This window comes from Mustela nigripes, chromosome 1, assembly GCF_022355385.1.
Source record: "Mustela nigripes isolate SB6536 chromosome 1, MUSNIG.SB6536, whole genome shotgun sequence".
NCBI lineage: Eukaryota > Metazoa > Chordata > Mammalia > Carnivora > Mustelidae > Mustela > Mustela nigripes.
This window is the reverse complement of record NC_081557.1, coordinates 18,096,629-18,123,612: the sequence shown is the minus strand read 5'-3', so window position 1 is coordinate 18,123,612 and position 26,984 is coordinate 18,096,629. Positions and strand designations below refer to the sequence as shown.

At 48.1% G+C, this 26,984-nt stretch overlaps 1 protein-coding gene across 7 annotated transcripts in view; it reads left to right on the top strand.

Annotated features, from left to right (window-relative positions):
• Nucleotides 1-26,984, top strand: part of PRR5L (proline rich 5 like) — a 144,161-nt gene that overhangs the window by 59,792 nt on the left and 57,385 nt on the right. Inside the window, exons 1-2 of one of the 7 annotated variants that reach the window (XM_059405548.1) lie at nt 14,508-14,596; nt 25,580-25,660. The exons of 1 other annotated variant lie outside the window; for it this stretch is intronic. The gene's annotated coding sequence lies outside the window, so the exon portion shown is untranslated. 5 more of the 7 variants (XM_059405584.1, XM_059405556.1, XM_059405593.1 and 2 more) reach the window with 5 other exon arrangements.

Below are 26,984 nucleotides of genomic sequence, written 5' to 3'. Positions count from 1 at the left end.
GCGGGACTCGATCCCAGGACCTTGAGATCATGACCTGAGCCGAAGGCAGCGGCTTAACCCACTGAGCCACCCAGGCGCCCCGGTGTCTCACTTTTAAATGAGGTGCCCGCTTGCTCTCAGCAGACAGCACTCCGTGGTTCAGCCCAAGGACTAGGGAGCCCGACTCTCATGGTTTGGATCCCATCTCTGTCACCTGCTCGGTGGGCAAGTCTCCCATCTATGGATACAATGCCTCTGTTTGCTCATCTATGAAGCGGGGATAACAGTTGGACCCGCCTCGTGCTGTTGAATCCTGGCGGTATGAGAGTTAAATGAGTTGATACTTGGGATGTGCTTAGAACGATGCAAACACTTTTATGGGTCAAAAGTAATGAAATAAATGTATTTAATGATCCAGCTTCAGGTGCTCTGTCTTTCCTTTCCTTCAGGACATCCGTCATCGGACATAGGGAACAGATTTAGGAAAAGAGGCTAAGAGCAGGGAGTTGAGGGTGAAATTGCTTCAGTTCAGATCCTCTTTCCACCACTTAATTTGGGGGGGGGTCACCTAGTCTCCCTGCCCCTCAATTTCCTCATCTGTAAAACGAAGGTTATAATGGCACCGATTTCCCGGGAGTCATGGAAACAAGTTGGGTCAAGTTCTTAGTGTTGTAGATGGGATTGGGAGGGAGACAAACCATAAGTGACTCTTAATCTCACAAAACAAACTAAGGTTTGCTGGGGGGAGGGGGGTGGGGTTATGGATACTGGGGACGGTATGTGCTATGGTGAGTGCTGTGAAGTGTGTAAACCTGGCGATTTACAGACCTGCACCCCTGTGGATAAAAATACATTATATGTTTATAAAAAAAAATAATAAATAAATAAAAGTTCTTAGTGTTGTGCCTGGCACATAGTAAGTGCTCAACGAATTTTGGCTGTTATTGGGGTGCCTGGGCAGCTCAGTCAGTTAAGTGTCTGCCTTCAGCTCAGGTCCTGATCCCAGGATCCTGGGACTGAGGACCACATCAGGGTCCCTGCTTGGCGGGAAGCCTGCTTCTCCCTCTCCCACTCTCCCTGCTATTGTTCTGTGTGTGTGGTATGTGTGTGTCTGTCTGTCTGTCAAATAAATAAATAAAATCTTTCAAAAAAATTTTTTTAGCTGTGATTATCAGGCAACCTCCTAAAGTGCCTATAAATGCAACAATTTCTTTTTCTTTTTTTTTTTTTTAATGCACCAATTTCTGTTGCACCAACTACAGTAAGGCCAGAGCTGACACCCTGAGCAAGTGTGGCTAGAGGTTCAAGCCAGCTCCTAGGGGCCGGCTGTATGCTGGTTAGCAAAAACACAGCAGCTTGGCGAGGTGTGGAAGATCTCAGCCACGCTACCTCCGAGTCCTGCCTCTCCTGCTTGCAAGAGGTGTGACGTTGGGCAAGTTACCATCTACAAACCTCAATCTGTTTCCTTCCTCCCTCCCTTCCTTCCGTTAATAAATATTTATTGAGTGTCTCCTCAGCAGAGGCACGGTGCTGGGTTCTGGGTGTTTCCCCCATGGACAGGTCAGTGGTGCAACCGAGGCAGACTGGCGGGAGGAAATGAGTGCCTGTCTGGCTGAGGGCCCAGCAGGGGTGGGGGGCGGCAGGGGGCCTGATACCCAGCATGTCCGCAGCTGACATGGCTGCTCATGCTAATTTCCCAGCAGAGGTCCTTAGTTCACATCTGTCTCTGCTCTCACCATCGTCTCTTAGGAGGAAGGTGACTGGTTCTCCACTCTTTTCTCCAGCCCAGATGAGATGCTTAAGCAGGTCGGGGAATGATCGTTCAAGGTTACTTGTTTTGTTTCTGCAGTGGAAAGTCAAGCAAGGATATTTTTTTCCCTGTAAATTTGGATACTATCAGTAGATTAGTCATCCAAGAAATTAAAAATCGGAAAGCAGAGTCTACCAAGTAGACTCAATTAAGATCCTGCCTTGATCTTATTTGATCCCGGGCCTTCTTCAAAGCAAATTTGGCAAGCAGGCACTTTGCCTAGGATAGCATCACCCTCCTCGTGTCCTGTGGAGCACCATACCCTCAAACGTTGATAGTATTCCATGAAAAGAAATTAAATGATTGAGTTTCTTTCCCGCAGACCACCTCCAAGTTCTTGATATACTGATGCCTGTTACGCCATTGTATGGAGTACTTCCCCCAATTATTTGGCTAAGGAGCCTTTCTCCAGCAACAGTAACTACGTCTTCTGGTATCACCCTTGCTCAGAAGACAGCCTAAGAGTCGCCCATCCTCAAGATCTAAGCTAGACGTCATTGATGGAAGCCATGCCGAAACACCCAAACTCTAGTAAATGAATATTGTACTTAGGAGGAGAAATAGAACAGACGTGGTGAGTAATGGGCTGGTCTGTGCTCCTATCAAGCCAGAACTGCCCCCACTTAATGTTAGAGAATGAACAGGGAGTTCTTTGTGAAAGGTGGCCATCCACTTGCCAGCTTGGCTCATCTTGACTGCAGGGGACATTCAAGGACCGCTGGGTACTGCTGTCCTAGGGGACAGGGCATCTTTCCTCCATCCGCTTTCTGCTGCTGCAGAAATCTCCTTATTTCCCATGTCCAGCACAAACCCTCCCTGCAGTTGGTGGTGTGAATGAGAATATTTATCTTCCCCAAACAGCTATGCTACTTCCTCTCCCTCATTCGGGAGGTCAAGTTGACTAAGGGGAGGGAAGCGCTTACAATGGGAAATAAAACCTTGGGGTTATTTTTACTTCTGACAAGTGTGTGACCTTGAGAAAGGACTAAACCACCCCTGTGAGCCTGGATTTCTTCCTCTGTAAAATGGGAGTAATCATAGCATCTATGTCCGAGTGTCTGAGATGGGAGATACTGCGTCCAGAACACCTGACATGGTGTCAATACATCGTATGTTTATGTTAATTGAAGTTGTTGTTGTTATTGATTCCATATTTGTGTTTTCCTGTGTGTGTGTGTGAGAGAGAGAGAGAGAACAACAAGAAGGAGGAGGGGGAGGAGGGGGAAGAGGAAGAGGTAGAAGGGAAGGGAGAGGAAAGAATGTGCAATGCTTTGGGTGTAATGAGGATTCCATCTTGCAAAGGAAGATTGGCTTACAATGGAAAATGAATAAATTTCCTACCAATGCTGACTCTTTCACCTAAAGAGATCATTTACCAATGTGATTCTAAGAAGAGTCCTAGAAACCAATATTACTGACAGTAGATTAACTAGTATCTTAATTTGTACATCAGGCTCTGGAGAATCTAGTTACTATGCGTCAATACCAATACCAAAAAGCTCACTTTGCACAGAATGCTCCTTGAGGGTATATCATGGTACCCAGGACACCATACTCATAGATAGGACTGCGTGGGCAGTTCTGACTCTGAGGAACGTGGCCTAGATTGTCCCAAGGGATTTTTCATCAGGCCTCTTGACCATAGCCTAGATGAACTGTGCTGGCCAGGACTCTTTCTCTGTCTTTCTCTCCCTGTCTCTTTCTTTCTCCTCTTCCCGTCACTTCCCTTTCCTCTGTTGCTCTCACCTCCCCCTCAGACAGGAATGAATAAGCATAAACACATTTTTGTTTATTGCATTTGCCTCTGTACATATCCAACACAGACTACTATCTTACATTGTTATAGTAATGCGATTAGACTTTGTTTTACCTGTTTTCAACATGGGGAGAGTCTGAATGTCATGGTTTTGTTTTGTTTTGTTTTGTTTACTGATTTAAGGTTTTATTTATTTGACAGACAGAGATCACAAGTAGGCAGAGAGGCAGGCAGAGAGAGAGAGGAGAAAGCAGGCTCCCTGCTGAGCAGAGAGCCTGATTCGGGGCTTGATCCCAGGACCCTGGGATCATGACCTGAGCCGAAGGCAGAAGCTTTAACCCACTGAGCCACCCAGGTGCCCCTGAATGTCATGTTTTAAGATTGCCATGTTCTTGGTTGAAATCTCCCTTACATTCAGCAGTATTTTTAACACGATGGTAGGTTTGTGTTATGGTTATATAATAAACATTTGAATATAAAGAAAGGATAAAACATACATGAACCAAATTGGGAACTGAAGACAATCCTTGGCTTTACCATCAAAAAATCGGGATTATTTATCTAGGAAAACAAACACTATGAACAACAAACACACAATGTTTGAATGTGACGCTTCATTACTTTTCTCTGGCCACTCAACAGATTGTACAATAGTGTGGCAAGCACTATATACACTCTTCACAGAACTCTCATAAATCTCATATAGATCTTACAAAATCCCTTAACCAACTTGTGTCTGCAACATGGATTCCCACAGATCAAGGAACTGCCCCCTGAATAGTACCAAAGTCTAGGCTTCTTCCCCACAAGGAAACACTTCTTGACTGCAAAGCTTGGCTTATAATAGGATGACTGTGCTGATCAAGACGTGTCGCCAAGGACAGCCTTACCCGCGCCCTGTACCCTGTACCCCACTATCTCAAATGAAAAGGCAGGGCCCTCTCAGGGAACCAAGGACAAGCTGGGTTTCATGGGAGCTGGGGCCAGGAAGAAGCTCCTCACCACCCTCCCCCACCTCCTTCTGTCCGTGTGTGTCTGTGTGGGCATACGTTCATGCTGGTGCAACTCTTCTATTGGGTTGTCCTCATGATCTGAAGACTCATTCATCCATTCCTTCAACAAGTATTTATTGAGTTCCTATGCGGCGTGGAGATCACGGGCAACCTTGACAGTGGTTTCCTCAGAAAGGAGAGGAGAAAGCCTGACTGGAGAGGGCCAAAGAAAGAAAAAGAGAATGAGCAATAAGGGCAATGAATATGGAAAACTCTTTCAAGGTATTCTGCTCTATGTAAACCAACATGGTGGGAGCAGTGACAGGGCATTCCACAACCCCATGCACCCCCAAAAAGAGGAGGCATGTGGGGGATGGGATTTGGTGCACAACAGAGTGCTTAGCCTCAGATTCAGCCCTGACAGCTCATCTCCAGCAACAGGAGGAGGCAGAGCATGGAAGCAGACTCTGGCAGGTGGATAGGCACAGCAGTGGCAGCGTACAAGTCATAGCTCTGCTGTTATAACAAATACTGCAGGCTGGGAACCTAAACAACAGACCTCATTTTCTCATGGGTGTGGAGGCTAGGAGATCCAAGATAAAGGTACTGGCAGATTTAGTTCTTGGTGAAGACCCTTTCCACAGCTTGCAGATGCCCCCTCCCATGACTTTTCCTTGGTTGAGAAAGACAGAGACAGACAGAGATTAACGATCTTGTTTCTCTTTCTCTTTTGGTAAGGGCACTCATCCCATCATGAGTGCCCTATCCTCATGACCTCATTTAACCCTAATCACCTTACAAAAAGCCCACCTCCAAATACCATCACACCGGGGACAAAGGGTTCAATGTATAAATGTGGGGGGGAGACAAACCTTGAGTCCTTAGCATTATGGAAATTTTGTTCCTATGTTCTCAAAGGAGCAAAGGTTCTCAGATGAGAGTGAGGATGCGTGAGAAAGTTTGGGATTGTTGGAGACAGTGGGACAGTGACTAGAGACATCTGGTGTGCGTCCTGAGTGGCACTGGAACCCAAGAGGGTGGTGAGTGCGGATTCAAAGTGAAATCAGGGAGTGTGGTTGGGTGTGTTTCTCCAGGCATGTTTAAACTGACGCAGGCACCAAGGAGAAGGAGAATCGGCCTGGAAAACCTTGACCTAGCAAAGTAGATCCAATGTAGTGAGAAATCGCAAGGGAGTGTAGGGAGCATGAAAGGAAGTTAATATGATAATAGAATCTACTCTGGCTGAGGAGGGAAGGGAGGGATGACAAGCCATGAAAGGTAATGGATTTCAGGCTTTTCAGAATTCTGGGAGTCAGGGTACTGGAGAGGTGAACTGCAAAGTTAGGGAGTGGGAGAAGGTAGCTATAGGAAATGACAAAGTCAAGGCTGACCAAGGGAGTGAGTGACTGCGGTAGACTGGAGAACAAGGTCACTGGAGCAGAGGTCAAAGAATGGAGCTGCCAGGACATTGGAAGGATTTTGTCTATGAATATTGAAATCATCAGGAATTGCAACAGGAACAGTAGCTAAGGCAGTGAACATGAACGGGGGGACTTAAAGAGAGGAGAAAAACCCAAGAGCCTGCAATGACCACAACAAGGAGGGGAAGTGAGTTGACTCATCTGATGGTTTGATGGGGATTTTTAGGAAGAGACAGGGATAGAAGGAGTGTTGGAGAAAACCCACCACCTTTTGAGAGGTTTGGGGGGAAGGAGAGGTCCTCAGGGAAGAACACAGGTGCCATTAGAACAGTGACTCTCAAAGTGTAGTTTAGGAACCCCAGAGAGTCTCTGAGACCCTGTCACAGATCCACAAGTCAAAAACTTCAAAGTAAGACTACAGTATTATTTGTCTTTTCACTTTCATTCTCTCACAAGTACACAGTGGAATTTTCCAGAGGCTACATGATGTATGATAACACCACAGATTGAATGCAGAAGTGGATACGAGAGTCCAGCTGCCTTCTATTAAGCCAGAAGTTAAAGAGATTTGCAGAAATGCAAAACAACTCCATTCTTCCTGTGACTTTGAAAAAAAAAAAAAAACACCATTAGTTTCCATAAAATATTTGATGGCTTTATTAGTTATTTTAAAGCTAGTAAATTAATTTTCATGTTCAGTTTCAAATCCAGTATATCTAGATAGATATAACCCACCCACAAAAGTACTTTGGAGTCCTCAATGATTTCTAAGAGTGTCAACTGAAGGTTCCAGAGCACATGGCAGAAGGTTCTGGGGAGCAGGGAAGGGCTAGGAGACAGTTCAGAAATGGGAATGGAAATGGCCATGTGGTGATGATAGTCTGGAGGATTAAGGGTAACCTTGATCCCTGGCTTCTTGTGTTGATGGGCAGAGACAGAGATGAAGACCATAGGGAGGCCAGTTCTGAGTACTTGAAGACAGAGGGTAGTGATGAATCTGAGTCTGAGTGCCGCCAGAAAGCCAGGAGTACACCAAGCCAGCTCTTGCTGGGATAGACATGGCACCAGGGGACCACCATCTTACATAGTATTTGAATCCTTAAAGGGTAGTCTGACTGGTGCTTCTCACCTGCTCTTCTGTCAGGTGCCCCTTCCCAAGACCAGCCATCTGTCATAAGTTGTAGGATGGTTCACTGCCCTGTTCTGCAAAATCTGGAAGAGAGGGTATGTTGGCTGGAAAAGAGGGTATGGTGTAGGCAGGCATTCTCGAATGCCTGCTACAATGGCCAAGGAAAATGAAAGAATTTTTTGAGAACACCTTTGAGTATTTATTTGGAATGTTTTCCATTCGGTTTTGCCTGAAGGTGCAGAGCTGGATTGAGCATGTGCTGATCTTACATTGTGACACCAAAAATTGGGGTACATGGTTTGCTATGAACGTCTTCCATTACCTCTGGATGAAAAAGGTCTTCTGAGAGATGGATCAGGAAATTCAATGTCGGCATCTTTGGATGTGGCAGTGGTGAGAGGGTTGACGTATATACAGTCAGATTCCTATGTCAGTGAAGAAAGTCTGGAGATGGATCTGCACCCATGGTTGGTTGGTGGAGGAGCTGGCCCAAAGAATCTTTAGCTCAAGCCTATCATTTGCCCAGTTGCAGAAGATACTGTTCACACTGTAATTCCAGCGACTGCTATCCGTTGTAGTGTGTGAGGCAGAGCACGGACACGAGAACCTTCCCTGTACTTGTCAAAATCTAACTTTGGCAGTGTTCACCCTAACATCTGATCATAGTCTCAACATGGGAATGTATTGCATGCAAAAATGTTTAAGTCTTCCAACCAGATCAACACAATTCTATAATCACAGGAAAGTAAAAGAGCTTGCAAATATAAACATTCAGTGAATAAAAAATAAAATTTTTAAAAGTGTGTTTAAATGTGCCACCTTTGGAGAATGAGCTCAAACGAGCATTTACTTCTCCTACCCCATCCCACTGAACGGTGAGTAGGGACATAAATCAATTTCCCTCTTCATTGGATAATTCCCATCAGCCTTCAAAACATGTCTTACTCGTTATCACCCACTTAAAAGTAATCAAACCATCACATCAACACACTTTCTCTGCTCCTCTTCATGGCAGAACTATTTGAAAGAGTTTAGTATTCCCTGTCTCCTTCTCTCCAACTCTTTCTCCCCTCAGCCCTCTGATATGATTTCCTCCCACACCACTCCACTGAAAGGACCCATATCAAGGTCACCAATGTGGCTTTGTCAAAGAAAAGTTAATTCTCTGTTCCCATTTCACTTTTTGACAGCATTGGACATCCTTGGCCAAACCTTCCTTCCCAGTACATCTTCTTCTCTAGGGCTCCCTTTGACTTTGCCGTCTCATTAGCATCTCATTGTTTTCCATTCCTCTGCTGGTTACTCTTCTTTTATTAGACTCCTCTATTCTTCCTGGCTTGTCCTCTCTGTCCATACTCAGTCCCCAAAGCATTGCACATAGTCCTTTGGTTTTTAGGATCATTTATATACACCGAGAGTTCTCAAATTTATCCATCCCTCAAACCATCTCATATACGCAAATGTCTATATGGACATCTCTGCTTGGCTCTCACCCAGGCATTTCAAACTCCACGAAGCTACCATAGAACTAAGGATTCCCCTTCTGACTGCACTCTCCATCTGTCTCTCCTACCTTAGTGAATGACACCACTTTCCACCTTGCTGCTCAAAAAACTGAAGCCTCACCCATGATGCCTATCCTTCCTCATGTGGCCAACCCATCAGAAAGTTTCATCACCTCTAATTCCATGCTTGACCAATATAATTGCTCCACACTGAATCCAAGCATCATCTCTTCTTGGTCTACTGAGGCCACCTCCTCAAAGGGATTGCCCTCACTTTTGCTCTTCTTCTAGTCCATCTGCCACCCATCCACCAGATCACGTTATGATTTCTCCAAATCCCTCTGATGATGTCCCACTGTGGCCAAACTCTTACCCTGACTTACCAGGTCCTATGGGATCTGACCCCAATTTATTTCTTGACCTCCTCTTGTTCCTTTTCCCAACTGGCTTCTATGCTTCCACCATAATGGTTTTCTTCTCATCTCTTTCACTTGCCAAGCTTCTTCCTGACTCAAGGTCTCTGTATTGGCCAGGTCTTCTGTTTGGAACATCCCTCTGTTGCTATAGATTCTTCTTTTCATTTAAATTTCAGTGCCAAAGCTACCCTGGCTGAGAGGCCATCCCGGATGACCCTGGATAAAGCTCTTTTCTTCCCCATGGTCACTCTAGCACTCCATAGCCTCCTCGCAACAAAGGCCAGTCCTCAAAATGATCTCCTCTGTGTGTTCATTTGTACGTTTATTGTTGCTTGCTGTGCCTTGATGGTAGAGATGGTCTTGTTCACTGGCATCCCTAGTACTTGGTACTAACAAGTGACCTGTCAGTACCTATCAACTAACAGACCAACTTGGAACTGTGGGAAGGAATAGTTGAAATCTGGATTCCCCGGGGAAAATTCGGGTAGGATTGCTAAGTTCTTTTCACTCTTAAGATGCGCTCATTCAAGTTATTCTCAAAATACGATCTCAAAATAATGACCAGCCCCTTTCAAATAGAGGCCAGATACTTCTCCATACCGAAGTCAAAAACGAGACCAACAACCACCATACCAGGAACATGTCATTTTGCCCGAGGAAAGGTTGAAGAGGACAAAAATAATTTTTTGTATCATCCAAAATTTTTCAAAGAACAAACTTCCGGTTCCTCGGTTTGTTCGCTGTGGAAGTTAAAAAGAGGACAGGAGGGCGCCTGGGTGGCTTAGTGGGTTAAAGCCTCTGCCTTCGGCTCAGGTCATGATCCCAGGGTCCTGGGATGGAGCCCCGCATCGGGCTCTCTGCTCAGCCGGGAGTCTGCTTCCTCCTCTCTCTCTGCCTGCCTCTCTGCCTACTTGTGATCTCTGTCTGTCAAATAAATAAATAAAATCTTAAAAAAAAAAAAAAAAGAGGACAGGAGGGCAAGGGTTTTTTTTCATCTGTGCATGACGTCTTCCTGCTCTATCAAAGGTCACTGATTTTACATCCTGGTGTTAGATCAGATTCTGAGCTTATTTCTCAAATGGTCCTGTTTTATGGATGGTGCAGAGCCGTGGATGTATACTGAGCGCTTACGCAAGTTCTGTGTCTAGATTGGTATTTATTATGAGTAACTACATTAACTTATTTTATGACCAGAGCTCTGAGAACCTGAAAAACTGTTTCTTCTACTGCTGCACGCGCTTAGGGGACCTGCCTGTGCTCACAAACTCTGTGCCCGGCATTAGCAAGGGATCTTGGATTTCCAGGACCTCCATCTTCCCATCTGCAAAAAGGAGAAAACATATGAAAATAGATGATGCTTTTCTTCATTGGAACGCCTGTAAGACATTGTATGAGATGTCAAAGTATTACAGAAGGAGGTCCAAACTTGAACGCCCAAAGTTAGCATGTACTTGTTTTACTACGGATTCTCAAGGCATTCAGTACTAGGATATTGTAAATTCAAGTGATTTTAATTATTATTCAGAGACAGATGCAGTTAATCCTACCAAGAGGGAGCATCGTGTAGTACAGGAGGGCTGAACCGGTATCGGGGATCCCTGCCTTATCCTTCTTTGGACAAGTTACCTCGCCCTTTCTTTTCTTTCTTTCTTTTCTTTTTTTTTTTTTTTTTTAAAGATTTTACTTATTTATTTGACAGAGAGAGACAGCAAGAGAGGGAACACAAGCAAGGAGAGTGGGAGAGGGAGAAGCAGGCTTTCCTTCGAGCAGGGAGCCCGATGTGGGACTTGATCCCAAGACCCTGGAATCATGACCTGAACCGAAGGCAGACGCCCAGCAACTGAGCCACCCAGGGGCCCCGCCTTGCCCTTTCTGACCTTGGTCTGGCTAGACTTTGGGGACAGGAATGAGTGATGAAGATGGGGCGGGCGGGCATTGTTATGGGAACAAAGGAAAAGGAGAACAGCACACCTCCAGGAAGAACAGAAACTGGATGGTGGTTTTGATCCCAGGGCAGCCCCTAGGGGGGCTCTGTGTCTCCCTGTCTAGCTGCCCACTTGCCTCCGTATCCCTGCCAGTTTCCTTTATTTCAGCAGTGTGCACGTCAGGCCATGTCAAGCAAGGTTTTGTTGAAAGGAAAGGTTCTCTTGCTGGGGAGAAAATGATCCAAACCTATGCCATTCTCTTGCATTATGTCTGCTTCCTCGTGGCTCTGGCCCATCCTACCTAGGTGCCAGCATCCCTTCTCCAGCCTCACCCAGGGAAGTGGGGTCAAGCAGTGATTGAGACTGTGGCAAACTGAAACCTCCTGGCCCTGTCTAGACAGAGATGGGCTCCAGCACTTGTGCTCCGTGGCTGGGCGGGCTTGCAGAGTAAACAGCGCCACGCCTTTCAGATTTGTCAGTGCCAGCTGAAAATCCACATTTTTGCATGAAGTGTTTTGATCCTTACATAGTGGCGAGTAATTTAAAAAGTGTTGATACTGTGGGGTTCAAAAAATATGCCTGTAATCTACATCTAGCTGGTCCATAGATGATGCAGCTACTAGAATCGAGAGTTTAGATAAAGTCGTGACCTCTCAGCATCTGTTCTGGATACTAGCTCTGTGTGCGTGCAGCTGTGTGTGTCTGCATTCCTGAAAGGGATTCTGATTGGCCCAGTATACCTTTTCTGGGCCACAGTTGGTCACAGAGGTTTGTTACAGAGTTTGGCGGCATTTGGTTTGGTACCTGCCCTTGATCTTAAAAGGGCTGCCTAAGGCCTGCCTTTTCAGCAGGGACCTTGGTTCAGCCACCTTCCATTCCACAGGCTGGGGCCATGGCAAGCTGCATACCTGATAGGTCTTCCAAAGAACTACAGTTTTCATCTCTGTAAACAAAAGTGTAAATAGAACGATCTGTATTGGTTTCTCCTAATAAAATTCTGTTTCTTAAGGAAAGGCAATGTTCCATTGGCATTTAGATAGAGTTTTGGTAAAAATGTGAGTGGTGACAAGTATAAGATACTGGTAGTAATTGTTCTTAGAAGCTCTAATTCGATTTACACCAAACGTTGGCTACTTCTCCTTTTAAGAAAACTCAGGTTACAAAACTCACAACTCCTAGGTTTAGAAGAGATTTTAACCTCTTTAAACCTCCCTTCTGGTTCTTGAATACTCTTTTATGGCTTCCCCACCAAGCTGGCATCACCTACATTGAGGGTACTTCTCTTTACTACAGAGCACACTTCTTCCAGAGGGAGCCTCTTTCATCCTTGGATAGGCCTAATGATTAAGGTTTCTTTTCTTTTATTTTTCTTTTTTTTTTTTTTTAGGATTTTATTTATTTATTAGATAGAGAGAGAGAAAAAAAAACCACAAGCAGGAGGAGCAGCAGTCAGAGGCAAGAGAGAGAAGCAGGCTCCCCGCTGAGCAGGGAGCTCCATGTGGGGCTCAATCGCAGGACCCTGGGATCATGACCTCAGCCTAAGGCAGACCCCTAACCAACCATCCAGGCACCCCTTAAGTTTTTGTTTTCTTATTGCACAATGCCCAACCCATCTCACCAGCACAGTTTCAATTTGCTGAATGAATCCATTCTCAGCGACTGCATGGGACTGAGCAGGAAATCACCATGCACTCCGGGCATGGACTGGCGGGGCACGAGCCGGGGTGGGGGTGGGGGCGGGCTCGGGGAAAGATATTTACTAGGTGTAAACTGTGTGTCAGGTACTGTTCTAGGATCTTGAACGGTATCAGTGAACAGAACAAACCCATGTTCCTGTAGAGTTGATGTCTTGGCCCTGGAAGTAGGAGGTGGTGGGAGATACATTTTCCAAAAAAATGTAAATTCTATGATACGCCGCAAGGTGATCAATGCAATGGACAAAAGGAAAAGTAGAGTCTAGAGAGGGGGACTGGGAGGGAGGAAGGAGCTACAACTTGAAACAAAATAGGGTGGGCCTCCCTAGATGAAGGGGTTCGAATGAGTGTGCCCAGGCTTTCCTAGCTTCCCGCAGCTCTGCAGAAATGGCTCCTTTTTTACTGTCCTGAACTTCGAGATGATAATAGTAGTAATAATGGCTTAGTTTCTGTTGAAATCTGACAGAGATCCTAAGCGCTTTCTTTATTTGAATTCATTACATTCTCCTAGTGCCCCTGAGGTCACTCCTACTTTTATCCCCATTTTCACAGGAGTCAACAGAGGCATAGCAGAGCTAACTAACTTGGCTAATATCTGGCAGCTAGTAAAAGGAGGAAGTGGGATTCAAACTTTGGCCTCTGGCTCTAGGCTTTGGCTCTTCAGACCTCCCCATAGATGCCTCGAGGACATCCCTCAAGTCCCTGGCCCTCTTGTTTTCCTTTCCCAGGCACGTGCCTGGAATCTGGAGCTTCTCCATGAGTGTGATTTCTGGGATGAGATTTAAAGTCTTTTCAGTACCCTGGGGTTTGTACTGAGAATTGGTTAATATCATTGGACAAGCGGGGCTGGGGGAGCTTCATCAACCCCCCCCCCTTAAGCCCCCCCTCCCTTGGGCATACCCTGAACAGCAATCCTTGCTTACATAGGTCTTGTAAGGTCACGGTGATCAAAATAAACATTTCCCCCCTCAGTTTTGACATAAAAAGACACATCTTTTCTTCAGCAAATGTCACTGTGGTTTCAAAGCCTAAGTGTGATGTCTGAACGGGCAGCATTTTAAAAGTATTTCCTGCTCAACCATAGGGTGAAATTATACAAGCCAGTGAGTCCTGAAAACAGCTGCCTCAAATTCTTAACCACCTGCAAAAAAAAAATAATTTTACGTTGTTTTTAATTTTGAGATTGGGGGTTTTCTGTTGTTTCAAACTCTGAGGGGCCCTCCAATTCACTAAACCTTCAGCTGGAAAGAGAATTTGGGAGCTTGAAAAATGTTTTGCGAATCTGAAGGAGAGACTTCACTGGAATTGTATTTTCATTAATGCGCTTGAAACAACTGTTCCTGGAAACGGCCTGGGGACTGTTCCTTGAAACAAGGGCGAAAGTCCCAGGCTCTCGGGGACTCTGGTGAGCCTCAGAAACAGTCCCATGGCTTCTTGGTACAGTTTCCCTTGGTAGGGGGACGTGGTGGAGATCCCTCGGTGGAGGTTAGAGGGGGACCTCCTCTTGTGTGAGCTCTCTCGACCTGTTGCATCCTCCCAGGCTTTTCAAGTTAAGAGTTGGATTTCCTGAAATTGTTGATCTGGATGAAAGTGCAGGCGCCCCCTCCCCCTCTCCCCTCCCCAGCCGAGTGAGAGTCGCTGCAGGGGAGGAGGAGGAGGAGGAGGGGTTGAGGTGGGGTGGGGTGGGGTGGGGGCCGCGGGAGAGAAACTAAAGCGATGAGCACCGGACAGGAAAAGTGGGAGGAGGAGGAGGAGGAGAAGGAGGGGGAGGAGGCGGCCTTGAGAGGAGAGGAGGGAAACGTGTCACCAGCCCGGCTCGGGGAGCTCCGCGGCCGCGGCCTTCGTGGACCCGCGCTGGCGGTCGGGAGGCTGGACTAGACCCCGCAGAGGCCGGCGCTGCGCGGGGAGGGAGGAGGGAGAGCTGGGCAGCGCGCTGCAGGAGAGCGATCCAGATCCTCGTTGCTCGCCGGTGAGAAAACTTTCTCGGGAAGACCGGAAACTTTGTCCTAGGCGCGCCGTCTCGGGCGGAGGCGAGCTGCGGGTGTGCGCAACTCGAGGTGACTCAGCCCCGGGACCCCAAGGGGGTGAGTGGGGAAGTCCCGGGGAGGGGCTGGAGTTGTACGCCCGGCGACCGCACGGGATTGAGCACGAAATCACCGTGCACTCCAGGCACGGACTGGCGGGGCACGAGCCGGGGCGGGGGCTTAGGGAAAGCGTCACATTTGGGGGCAACCGGATGGGGACCCCAGCACGGTGCAGGATCCTCGGATCGCACGCAGCAGGAGGACGGAGGCGAGCGGACTGGCGCCCCCCGGGTTGGGGCGGGGGAGAAAGCCGTGCTGCTTAGCGCGGGATGGGGGGATGCAGCCGACCGCGGGACCCAGGCTGTGCCAGGAGACTAAAGAAGAAAGTTTGCTTGTTTGCTTCCGTCGTTCTCCCTGGGCCCGAGGCGGCAAATCTGTAAGAGCTGCCGCGGCTGGAGCGCGGGCGATCGGGCGCCCCGAGACTGCCCATCTTTTCCTGCCGTCCCCCTATTTGCAGAGACAGGCGTGGGAGGGAGGGCAGGGAGGCCAGCCGCTTTGTCCCGCGCTCCGCTGGGCTCCGCCGCCTGGGGCGGGCCGGGGCGCAGCCCTCGAGACACCCGGCCGGGGCGGGCGGCTATTCGGCGCCGGCGGCACCCGGGTTCAGCTGCGGCTTTCCCGCCCGCCCTCCATTTGGCGAGGCGTTCGTCTGCGCGCCTACTGTGCGCACGCCGGGGGCCCTCCGCGCACAGGGGGCTCTCCGGATCCCCCCACCCCGCGCCCCGCCACTCTCGCGGCTGCGACCCTCCCTTCCCGGCCCTCGGCCCCTGTTCCTGAGGACGGGCGCCCCGGGTCACATCAGGCGGTATGCTTGCAAACTGTGCCTCAGCAATCGGCCCTGGGGTGCCTCCCTGGTAGACAACAGGGTTCTGACCCTGCCCCTGCCCTCGGTCACATGCCGCCGCCTCTTCCTCCGCGGGGCCGGGAGCCCGCGTTTTGTTTGTCAGCAGTAAGGCGGGGAGTATTTATAGACGGCGCTGCAGTCCTGCGGTGTGTAAGGTTTCAATTACTGCGATGCGCCCCACAGGACGCAAGGCTCACGCGCGGCCGCTCAGAGGCACGTCTGCTCCCGAGACCCGCACGTTCAACGCTCTGGGCGGGTCCTCGGGTATCCCTGCCGGGGCGGGGTTCTGGAACCTGTTGTCCCCGGGATCCGTGCAAAATGGCCCACGCAAAGGACCAAAGCGGTCAAGGGCGCTAACAGCCCTTACTGCCCCTCCAAAGGCTGCTCGTTGATCAAGCCTCGAACACTGCTTCTTTTGGAGTTCCCTTTGGTGACCCTGACCACCGTGTGTTGCTGTCCTGACATTTCATTGGTCTACGCGGTGCACAAAGTCCCCGGGGCTGAGCTCTGGTAAATTGCTCTGTGCTGGAAGGCGCTGTTCTTGACATCCTGAAGCAGCAAGTGGGTCAGGAGGGGAAATGGGGCTTGCAGAGGCTAATTTAGAAACGGTTTCAATGTAAGCCTCTGTTGAGGTTCCCGGTACTATCGAGAAAGGTGCGGTGGGCTGTCCTCTCTGTGGAACCTGGCCGCAGGGCTGAGCCCTTTTAACCCACCGAGGGTGCATTCCAGAGCCTATTCTATAGCAGATAAAGGGAACAATGCTTGAGTGGTCCACAAAATTGTCTTTGGTTTCTACAACACCAACCACTGTCCTTTCTGTATCTTACCGATGCTTCTAACAGCCTGAACCATCAATAGTGTAAAAAAAAAAAAACAACCTTAGAAATGAGCTGGTCCAACTGTCTTACTGCTCCAAGGCTTAGTTTAGACTACCTTGTTTCTTAAGGAGGAGACCTCATTTCTTTCAGATGCAGAGGCTCATGGATATTTATTTTTGGGGGGCGAGATTTCAATAATGATTGTTATTTGAACATTATAAAAATAGGCCTTTATTTAGAAAAGGAGGAAGAGGGGGGCAAACACTCCTTGAGCTTTACTATGTCTTAAACTTGGCTCTGATTGACATTGATAATGGAACAAAATCTGCAGGGAAACAGCAATGAGGTAGGTACCGTTATATCCCCACCACTATAATGAGGAGCCCACAGAGGCTTTGGACAAACCATTGAAGTGGTTTGTTCCAAGTCACACACACAGGAGTGGAGCCGAGGAAGGGGTTTGGATCAGTTACTCCAGGCCTCTAGTGGGAGCCTTCCGTGAAGAACCCAAGGTGCCAAGTAATCAAGAAAGTCCTGGTGGTTCACATGGATGTTTCTGGAGCAGAAGTGGGTACCTGAGCAGTGTGGGAGCTCTAGAAATGAGGCGGTAGGAGGTGGGTGAGCAGTGGGGGACCTGAAGGGACCAGTTGGGTAGTTCTGAGTCTTTACTCCATGGGAGGAGACAGTCCCTGCAGGTACTTTATAGAGGATTACTAGCCTTGGTCTGGCAGGGGATGGCTCTCACCCCATAAAGCAAGACCTGGCAACTAGCCTGCCCTGGGAGGTGCCCAGAGGGGGACAGCAGGGAAGGAAGGACCCCCACCTCCCTCAGAATACCTTCAGTTGTGATGATGCCTGGTTAGAATCCCCAGTTTATAGGCAATATAATTTAGGGAGCTCATGAGACCTGTTTCCATTTTAATTGGACTTGGCCTTTTGTGGTAATAGTCACCTAGTCTCTGTCTTTAAATATTCTTTTCTTATGTTTTGCCAGTTTATGGCCTTTGTAGATCAATCCTTGGATTTCATTTAGAGGAGAGAGAGGGAGGGCAAAAAAAAAAAAAAAAAAAAAAAATCTGCAAAGGTTAGTGATTACCTAAATTGGATTAAGTTCTGTCTAGCAGCGTTTAAAGAAATGTTGCTTGCTCTCTAATTACCATCAACTAGGAATTTAAACGGTCTATTAAATTTAAGCTTTTTTTTTTTTTTTTAATCCACGATAGTTCTAGTTCTAACATATTCTGGGGTTTTGGAGGCTTTCTTATGTTCTTAAATGTGTAGAGGGCATTCTCTTCCTCCCCACCTTTTAAACATATTACATTTCTCTAGGAGGATAAGAAATGGTGTTATTATATACTGGCTTCATTGAAAAGCAGAAGCTCCTAGCCAGGTACATCTGGCTCTGTCAACCTCTGGAAAGCAAGCTGGTGAACTGAGCTCCTTGTCGGAAATTTAGGGGCACCTATGTGAAACTCTGGAGTATAGGGGATGGACAGAGTATGGACAGAGTATGGATGGAGGCTGGTTGGATGGAGTGTGACTAGCTCCTTTATCTCCGTAGTAAAAGGATGGGCCAATAATGAAAATCTGCCACCTTTACTCTGTGCTTGGGCTTTGAATCAGAAACTGGAGTGCTCTTTATCCAAGGGGGTGGTGTGTGCGCTCGGGTCTGGGACTAGGGTCAAGCAAGTGAGGCATCAAGGGTATAACCACGAAGGGCATGGCCCTAAGAGACCGTGCCTCACCTGCCTTGGTCCTCTTTGGGACCCTGGTATGCTCACGGATGACCTCTGCCCAGAGGGTTTCAGAGAGTGGTAGAACTCACCAGAAGATCTCTCCTTCTTTCGCCCATGCCCCGTGGGAAAATATGATCAACAGTTACCCCTGCCACTGCCCAAAGAACCCATCATACGTGTTTGTACGGTTTATTTTGTGTATAATCGTATGTTACCCGAAGGCATGTATTTATGTCTCTAGGCTTTCATTCTCTTTCCTCCTCCTCAATTTTGGGGTGCAAGTATATGATTTTTCCAGTGCGTTCACCAGTGTCCTGGTTTTGCCACAGCAGGTTGCCAGCAGCATTTACCATTTTCTCGCTCCTCTTTACCTGTTACAGAACTTGCTCTGGCTTGGCTGGTTCTTTTTGACCCGGGCTGGGTTTTGTGTTTGGTTGAAGGCATCTGTGACAGCAGTTAGGTTTTTAGGTTTTTAGCAGAGACTAGGATTAAGGGGCCACTTTGGGCTCCCTCGTTGAGGAACCAGAGTATATGTCCCCTTGAACTGAGCCTGGGAAGATACCTCGAAGAAGCATTTGTTTTTGTCTTCTTCCCAAGGACCGGGGGCAGGGATCCAGCCAGGGCTGTGATGTGCATATTGTGCTGAACTGAGCTGCCTCTGCCCCTGTTACAACCTGCTCGTGACCTCAGCTGCGTAAATCCTCTGTGGAAACCCATTAACGCTTGCCATCTAATTCCACATACTCCTTTGGAACTGGCTCACCGTCATTCCCCAGACGTCTTTGCGGTATGTCAACTCCAGCCGTCAGTTCGGGGAATTCTGCTGCAGGGTACCAGCTGCCTAAGTCCCCCACCACGAAGCTGTGTGACCCCTTTCACCATAACGTCTCTGGAGGCAAAATTGGTGGGTAAACAAAGCATTCCTTTGCTGTGTTCTGAGAAAAGTTTTAAAACATTCTTGACCTTGACCAATAGGACAATCGATTACTTTCAAGACACGCGGAAAGGTGTCGGTATCAACTTTGCAGAGAGAGGAGTTGTTGTAAGAGCCCCCTGCGTTGGTCCTAACTGGCATCTTGGAGACAACACGGGACAAGGAGTTGAGATCTGGAATCTGATCTCGACTCTGCTGTGGGCCAGCTGTTGGACCGTGATCAAGTTGCTCAGTTGCTCTGGGCCTCAGTTTCCCTACCTACAAAGTAATGGGACTGGTCCACTGCGGTTTAAAATATGAAAATTAGGAGACTTGATATTTAAACTTGAGGTTTCCAGCTTTAAAGAAAAAGCAACAACAACAAAAAGGCTGGGTTCTCTGGCGAGGTGGTGTTCCCTGCCACGGCCCTGATAAGAATCAAGTTTGCCATCAAGTTTGCCGTCCGGGCTTTAGGCCTCCTTGTCTTTGTCTTTAATCACAATCGAATTCTTGTTCTCTCTTCTAGTGTCTTCGTTGCTGGTAGGATTACATCTGGCTCATGTTTGTGTTCAGCGTAGTAGGTGCTCATGAAATAGTTGTCGACCTGTGATTTTTTTTTAAACTTTTTTTTTTCTTAAAGATTATTTATTTATTTATTTGACAGACAGAGATCACAAGTAGGCAGAGAAGCAGGCAGAGAGAGGAGGAAGCAGGCTCCCTGCTGAGCAGAGAGCCTGATGCAGGGCTCTATCCCAGGACCCTGAGATCATGACCTGAGCCAAAGGCAGAGGCTTTAACCCACTGAGCCACCCAGGCGCCCCTGACCTGTGATTTTTTTAAAATTCTGTCCTTGCCTATCACAACTGAAAAAAGATACTCAAGCTTCTGAAAGGCTCATGAAAGCTTGTGTTTCCTTCCTCACATTTCCTTTCTAGGCTCCAGCATCCATGTTTTTTGGAGTAACTGGTGAGAAATGGAGAACCCGTGTTTTTCACTTGACCTCTTAATAGCTTTGCCTTTTTTTTTGTCTTTTTTAAAGATTTTGTATTTATTTGTCATAGAAAGAGCACATTTATTTGTCAGGGAGCCGCAGGCAGAGGAAGAAGTAGTCTCCCCACTGAGCAAGGAGCCCCATCAGGGACTTGATCCAGGGGTCCTGGGATCATGACCCGAGCCGATCCGACTGAGTCGTCCACACATCCCTTAATAGCTTTGCCTTGTAACTAGAAAAGGTGATTCACCTTTCTGCCTCAATCTTGTCTCCACTGCCCATCTTCCAAGTAGGGTTGTCAATTTGCATTCATCCTGTGACCTGGGGAGTGTTTTTGGCGAGCCCCTGAGCCCCAGGGAAGCAGGTACTTTGTTCTTCCTTCCCTCTGTGCTTTCTCTTCTCAGATCCTGGCACACGCTGGACCTCCTAATGTTTGGTTGTTGAATGAACTTGAAGTGGCCCCGTGACCTCTGTGAAGTGATCAGATCCCGGCAGCCTCTTTAGTTTTCTGAGTCTCTATTCAGTGCTCTCTGTCTTTGGCTATGGGACCCAGAAGTTTCCTTTCCCTTGATCCCGTTTTCTCATGGGAAAAAAAAAAAAAAGTCACCCTGCTCTTTTTTTTTTTTTTTTTTTTTAAGATTTTTTGTATTTATTTGACAGAGAGGAACAGAGCTAGAGGGAACACAAGCAAGGAGAATGGGAGATGGAGAAGCAGGCTCCCCGCTGAGCAAGAAGCCTGATGCAGGGCTTGATTCCAGGACCCTGGGATCATGACCTGAGCCGAAGGAAGAGGCTTAACTGACTGAGCCACCCCGGCGCCCGCATGTCACTCTGTTCTTGCAGTGGGAGGGTGAAGCTCATTTTTAGCAAATCGCACAGCTTAACCGGGAGCACATTTCCCCACCCTGAAAATTCTTGTTGTCAGCCAGACAGTAGCTTTGGAGCGCTGGGTCACCCACCAGGGTTTTAGATGGTACGTGTCGGAAGTGTAATTGCCCAGGTAATGGTCAGCCTCAGCGACGGCTTCTGTCTAGACGTTCCGGTGTGTTGTCTGGTGGGCTCTGCAGCATCGCTTTGGAAGGCATTGACCGGCCACACCCTCACAATTTGCACTCCAAGAAACTCCATCCTTACCGTGGGGCTCTCAGATGAGTAAATAAGATGTGTGGTTATTCCCCACAGTGTGGCTGGACTTGTACCGAAGGAGGGGATTTTTTTTTTCTGGTGATTATACAGTAGTTTGCGGGCCAGGGTGAGGGCGATGGTCTGATGAAGTCATGACTGCTAGCCCGGCCCAAGTCGTCAGCGCTTTGAGTCCTCTGGGCACTGGGAAGGCTCGGCGAGACGGAGATAAGCGCTGGAGCTTGCATCCTGTTGCGCCAATATTTTTACTGTTGCCGAAACTTACCTTCTCGGGACTCTTCTGTCTGGGACTCTTCTGTCTGCGTCGGTTTCCAGCAGAGCACTGAGAAAGCTGTCTCATTCTACCAGTGGGGCCTTTTCCATAGTCCCAACTTGACTCTTCATGGTTTCTTGTTGGTGGGAGAGTCTGTCCCTAGGCTGGCTTTTGTTTCCCAAGAGTTGCGAAGAAGTTTGGTCCTTAATCAAAACCAAAGGGTGGCTCAGTAGGTTAAAGCCTCTGCCTTCAGCTCGGGTCATGATCCCAGAGTCCTGGGATCAAGCCCCACATCGGGCTTTCTGCTCAGCGGGGAGCCTGCTTCCTCCTCTCCCTCTGCCTGCCTCTCTGCCTACTTGTGATCTCTGTCTGTCAAATAAATAAATAAAAATCTTAAAAAAAAAAAACAAAAAAAACAAAAAACAAAGGCAGGACTCTGCACCCAGGCACCTCTCCTGGGCCCCATCTGTAGGCTCCATGCATGGGTAATCAGACCCAGGCTTCCTGGCCCACGCAGCCACGGTCCATGTTCCTGTGGACAGTCATCCTTAGGCGGACCCCAGTTCGGTCATCCAGGGAGAGAATTTTTCTGGTCCCTCAGCAGCGGGAAGGCTGCTCTGCTGGGTGGCCTGGACGTCCACGCGTCATTCCATCATTCAGAGATGTTTACCTTGTATGTGCCCAGCACTGTGCTCGCAGCAGGGCACGGCAGGGGACGGGACAGGCCAGGTCTCAGGCTTTGAGGAACTTACATGCCATCGGGGCTTGTCAGTGAACAAGTAAACAAGCACAATGACCTCACAAGCTGGTTAGGGCCCTGAGAAAACGGTGCCTCCTTCCTGCGAGAGGCAGAGTGTGCCAGGCAAGAAGCTGTTGATGGCGAGCATGAAGGGAAGCCCCGGGTGGTGGTCACCTCTCACCTCTGCGTGTGGCAGATGGGAGTGTTGCTTAAACCCCAGCGGTTAGGAGCTCAGGCTGTGGAATCAGGTAGGATCTTACTCATCTTCTGACTTTGGGCAGGTTAATCCCTGTGCGTCAGTTTCTTCATCGGGGACATGGGAAGATTAAACCTGCCTTGTTAGTTTCAAGTGGAGATGACCTGAGATGCTAGATAGAAGCAGGCGTGGCACCGTCCTGACCGTCCTGGCTGGGCCCTGATGAAAGCTAGTATATTCTCTTTGGTGATGGAGTAAAGTTAAGTCATGGTAGAGGATTCACAGAATGGTCTCTGTGCTCTTGAACACCCACTTCTGACTTGGTTCCTGTCTGGTGGGCTGAGGTGGGGTGTGTGGGGGTCAGATCTAGTTTCCTGGGTTGGCTCAGTAGGTCCTGGTTATTACTGTAGGTTTCTTCTCACCATGCCCCATGTGCTCTTGGCTCACCCTGTTGCAAGAGTGTGTCTGTAATACGAAGGAGAGCTCGTGGTGAGTGGGTAGGACTTAGATGGGGTGGTGGCTAGGTGGGGGCTGGTTTTAGGTTTATGCCCTGTCATGGCCAGGGTCACGGTCACGCTGCCTTGTCTCTCAGAGGTGCTCGGTTCTGTAGGGCAGTCAGTCAGGGTAGGGGCTGAATGGAGAGCTGGCAATGCCGAGGGGCTGGTGGCCACCAGCGAGGCCGAGCTCTTCATCAACTGGTAAGCCAGCAGACCTCAGGAAGGGAAGTGACTTGCCCAAGCCCACAGTGGCTGGTTTGTGGGGGCTTACGTCACACCTTAGAGAGGCCCCTAGGGAAGGTGTGAGAGGGCTGGTGGTCAGAGCTGTGATGGGATAAAATAAAGGTCCCAAACCTCTACGTTAGGACCCTAAAGTGCGAGTGGGCTTGATGAATTTGTTGCCGAGCCACATGATTTTGCATTTTTTAAAAACCTGGATTTTTGGCATCTGTTGGAAAATTAAGATCTGGCAAAATTGAGCTTGTGTCCTGAAGTGGCAAAAGCCGTACTGGATTGAGGAGGGACTGCCTTCTTTAGCCGGGACAGGTCCTGCCCGCTGTCTGTGATGTTCTACAAAGTGTGGCCAGTTTGGGACACGTGGGGCAAAAAAGGGAAAGAAATTGGTCTTCCTTTCATTTTCTTTTCTTCCCCTAGGGTTTGTTTTTCTGACCTGTGTGTCCCTGTACAAGGCAACTCCTCTTGTAGAATAAGTGAAGAAATAAATTTGTGTTGAATGAATGAACTATAACTGATCGCTTATTTGGGATCAGAAGGCAAGTTCAAATCTGTACTTCTTCCAAGCGTCTGAGTGACTTTGAACAAATTAATAACCTTTGTGTTTTGTCTTTTGTGAGTGGGGTGGGAAGCATCACTGTTGTTTTACTTATTTATTTGAATATGTCGTACATATTCGTGTTTCAAAATTCAAAGGTGCAAACAGGTTTGCAGAGAAAAGTCTTCCCTGGGTCCCTGTCACTCAGCTCTTTTCCTTGGGGGAAACAGGTGTTCTGAATTTCTGGCTTGTCTTTCCAGAGATACTTTATGCAGCGCAATGAAATATATAAATGCTCTTTTCATCTTCTTTTACTTAGATGGCAGCATAATATACACACGATTCTGTGTTTAGCACACTTTCATTTGGACGGGAGGGCACGCCAGTCAGCCCATAGTTTTCCCATTCTAGCATGGGGGACACCCAGGTTTCCATAGCCAGGTTTCTGTTGCTGGGCATCTTGGTTATTTCCCATCTGCCACAGTTGTAAAGAAGGCAGTGGTAAAAACCCTGGTTATGTAAGTCCCTTGACATGCCTAGAGTAAAATTTCTGGAAGTAGAATTGCTAGGTCAGAGAGCATAGCCTTTGTCCTTATGGTAGATCTTGCCAGATTTCCATTCCTAGCAGCTGCCCCACATTGCTCTCCTTCCAGCAGTGTGTGGCAGTGCCTGTTACTCCATATCCGAGTAATAGGTCATCTCCTGGAACCTGCGAGGGTTTTGTGAACACAGTGTGTTATGAAAATATTAACACTAGCCATGAGTATAAGGGAGGGGCCTTGGATTGGCCACATGAGATCTAGGTTATCTCATGGAGATGGGCACACCACTCTTTTGAAGATGAGGAAGCTTTGTTTTTTTTTTTTTTTTAAGATTTTATTTATTTATTTAATAGAGAGCACAATGAGGGGGAGCACCAGAGGGAGAGGGAGAAGCTGGCACCCCGCTGGGAGCCCCATGCAGGGCTCAATTCCAGGACCTCAGGATCATGACCTGAGCTGAAGGCAGATGCTTAACTGACTGAGCCACCCAGACGCCCGTGAAGATGAGGAAACTTGAGTCATTTACTCAGGTCACCCAGATAATCAATTGCAGAGGTTGGATTCAAGCCCAGATTTCTTATATTTCAATCCCGGGATATTTCATATGGTAAAGCCTTGTGTAATTCTGGGTGCTGGTATTCTCAGCTGACAGGGACGTACAGTTCCCGAGTCTCCCAGTAGTAGTGCCTCTTATGGTGGCTGGTTTATTTGCTCATTCTTCAAGTGTCTGCAGAATTCCTCCACTGTACCAAGTGCCTGGGAACAGGATAGACAGAGTCCTTGATTTTATGGACCTCACAAAAATAATAACTAATTCTGTAGTCCTTTACTGGGTGACAGGACAACAAAGGGGGTGAGGAGGGTATTCTCTGGGGTCATGTGACCTAAGCAAGAGTGAGGGGAAAGAAAGCTCTCTCAGCAAATAAAAGACAGGTGATAAAGGATCTGTGGGTTTGAGCCTGGAGAAGTGGATGGGCAGTATTTCACATAGGGCATTGCATATGCAAAGGTCCTGAGGCAGGGAAGAACAGGTCGTGTTGGAGGAAATGAAAGAAGACCAATGAGCTGGGGTGCAGAGTGGCAGGAGGTGAGGTTATGAGGATGGGGTTTAGGGATTTATTCTGAGAGCTGTGGGATGCTTCGAAGGCATGGGAGCAACAAAGTGACATGGGTATCAAGGGCTCTGGGTGGTGAGTTTCTTGCCATAAGCTATATGACCTTAGACAAGGTAAACATTGAGCACATCCATTTCCTTCTCTGTAAGGTGGGGATGGTCACAGCACATGGATTCTTTCAAACATTCGGCTGGTACATACAGTATAAAATAAGCAATTCATTTAGACTCCGCACACATGAGCGCATGTGTAATATACACGCGTCCCCAAGATGTGACACACTCTATAACTTTCTGTCCTCATCTGTTAAAGGTTTTGGCCGAGACCCCCTAAGTTCATGTTGGAACCACTGAGAGAATATGTCAAGTGTGTGTTTCACAGCGGGCCCCCTCGGTAAGTGGAGCTATCACTCTCCTCATCCACGTTACCATCGAGATGACTCTGGCGGCGACCAGAGCCGACTGGGCAAATCCTGACGGTGCTGAAGGACACTGGCCCTTCTTGTCTGTGTTCAGGTCCCAGCGAAGGAGCTGCGCCGGGGGTCTCCTGACTGCAGGAGCTCCTGAGGGGGGAGTGTAAATTCAGCCTTCTCAACGGTTTCCCTGGAAACTGGCCTCTCCTTGTTTTCTGGGCCTTCCCATCAGCTGTGTTTTCTCAGTTTTCTTTGACTTCTTTGTTATTTACCCTCAGAATGGCTTTTTCCTGGAAGCCTCAGAGTCATTATAAGCCACTCACTTCTTTATTTTAAGTTGGGCCATGGTTCTACTTCCCCTTTCAGAGTGCAGGGTTGGAGCCTGAGTGGAACTGATTTGCATTTTCTACTAAGTACACTGCCCTCCTCGGCCCTCTGGGCTGGCCTACAGGCCTGTGCCCCGCTCCCCCCTGCCGAGGCCTCTGGGAGGAGAACGTGAGACACCACTGGATTTTTTTTTTGGTTTGTTTTTTGTTTTTTGTTTGTGTGTTTGTTTCCCCTCCAAGAAACCTATCTTGGATCCCGTGTGTGGAGGTTTTCAAAGAAATCCCTGTGTAGTGAGCCTGGGGAGCAAGGCCAGTGAGGGGAACCTCCACAGCCCTTCATGTGTCCGGGACCCCAGCTTTCCAGATAACATAAGCACCCACCACTTCACCATTTATATCCTTTTAGAAGCACATGCCTCTAAATGTTAACTGGTCCTTCGCAGGAGAACAGCCACCAAAACACCGGTTTCTTTAACTCTGACACGTTAGGCAAGGAAATTTTTGTGATGATGATGTTGATGGTGTTGGTGGTGGTTGTGGCTGAATTGTGTGATCCCCCCCACGCCCCTGCTGCCGCTTTGTATGTTCAGAACCTGGCTCCTGGTCCCTTCGAATGTGACTGTATCTGGAAGTAGGGCTTTTAAAGAGGTGATGAGGGGCGCCTGGTGGTTCAGTCAGTTAAGCGTCTGCCTTCAGCTCAGGTCATGATCTGAGGGTCCTGGGATTGAATCCCTGCATCAGGCTCCCTGCTCAGTGAGGAGTCTGCTTCTCCCTCTCCCTCTGCCATTCTACCACCCCCACTCCGCCGCTGGCCTGTGCTCTCTGGCTCTCTCTACCTCTCTGTCAAATGAATAAATAAATCAATAAATAAAGTCTTAAAAAAATAAAAATAAAGAGGTGATAAAGTTAAAGTGAGCCTCTTAGGTGAGCCCTAATCTAGCCCGACTGGTGTGCATATACTAAAAGGAAATTTGGACAC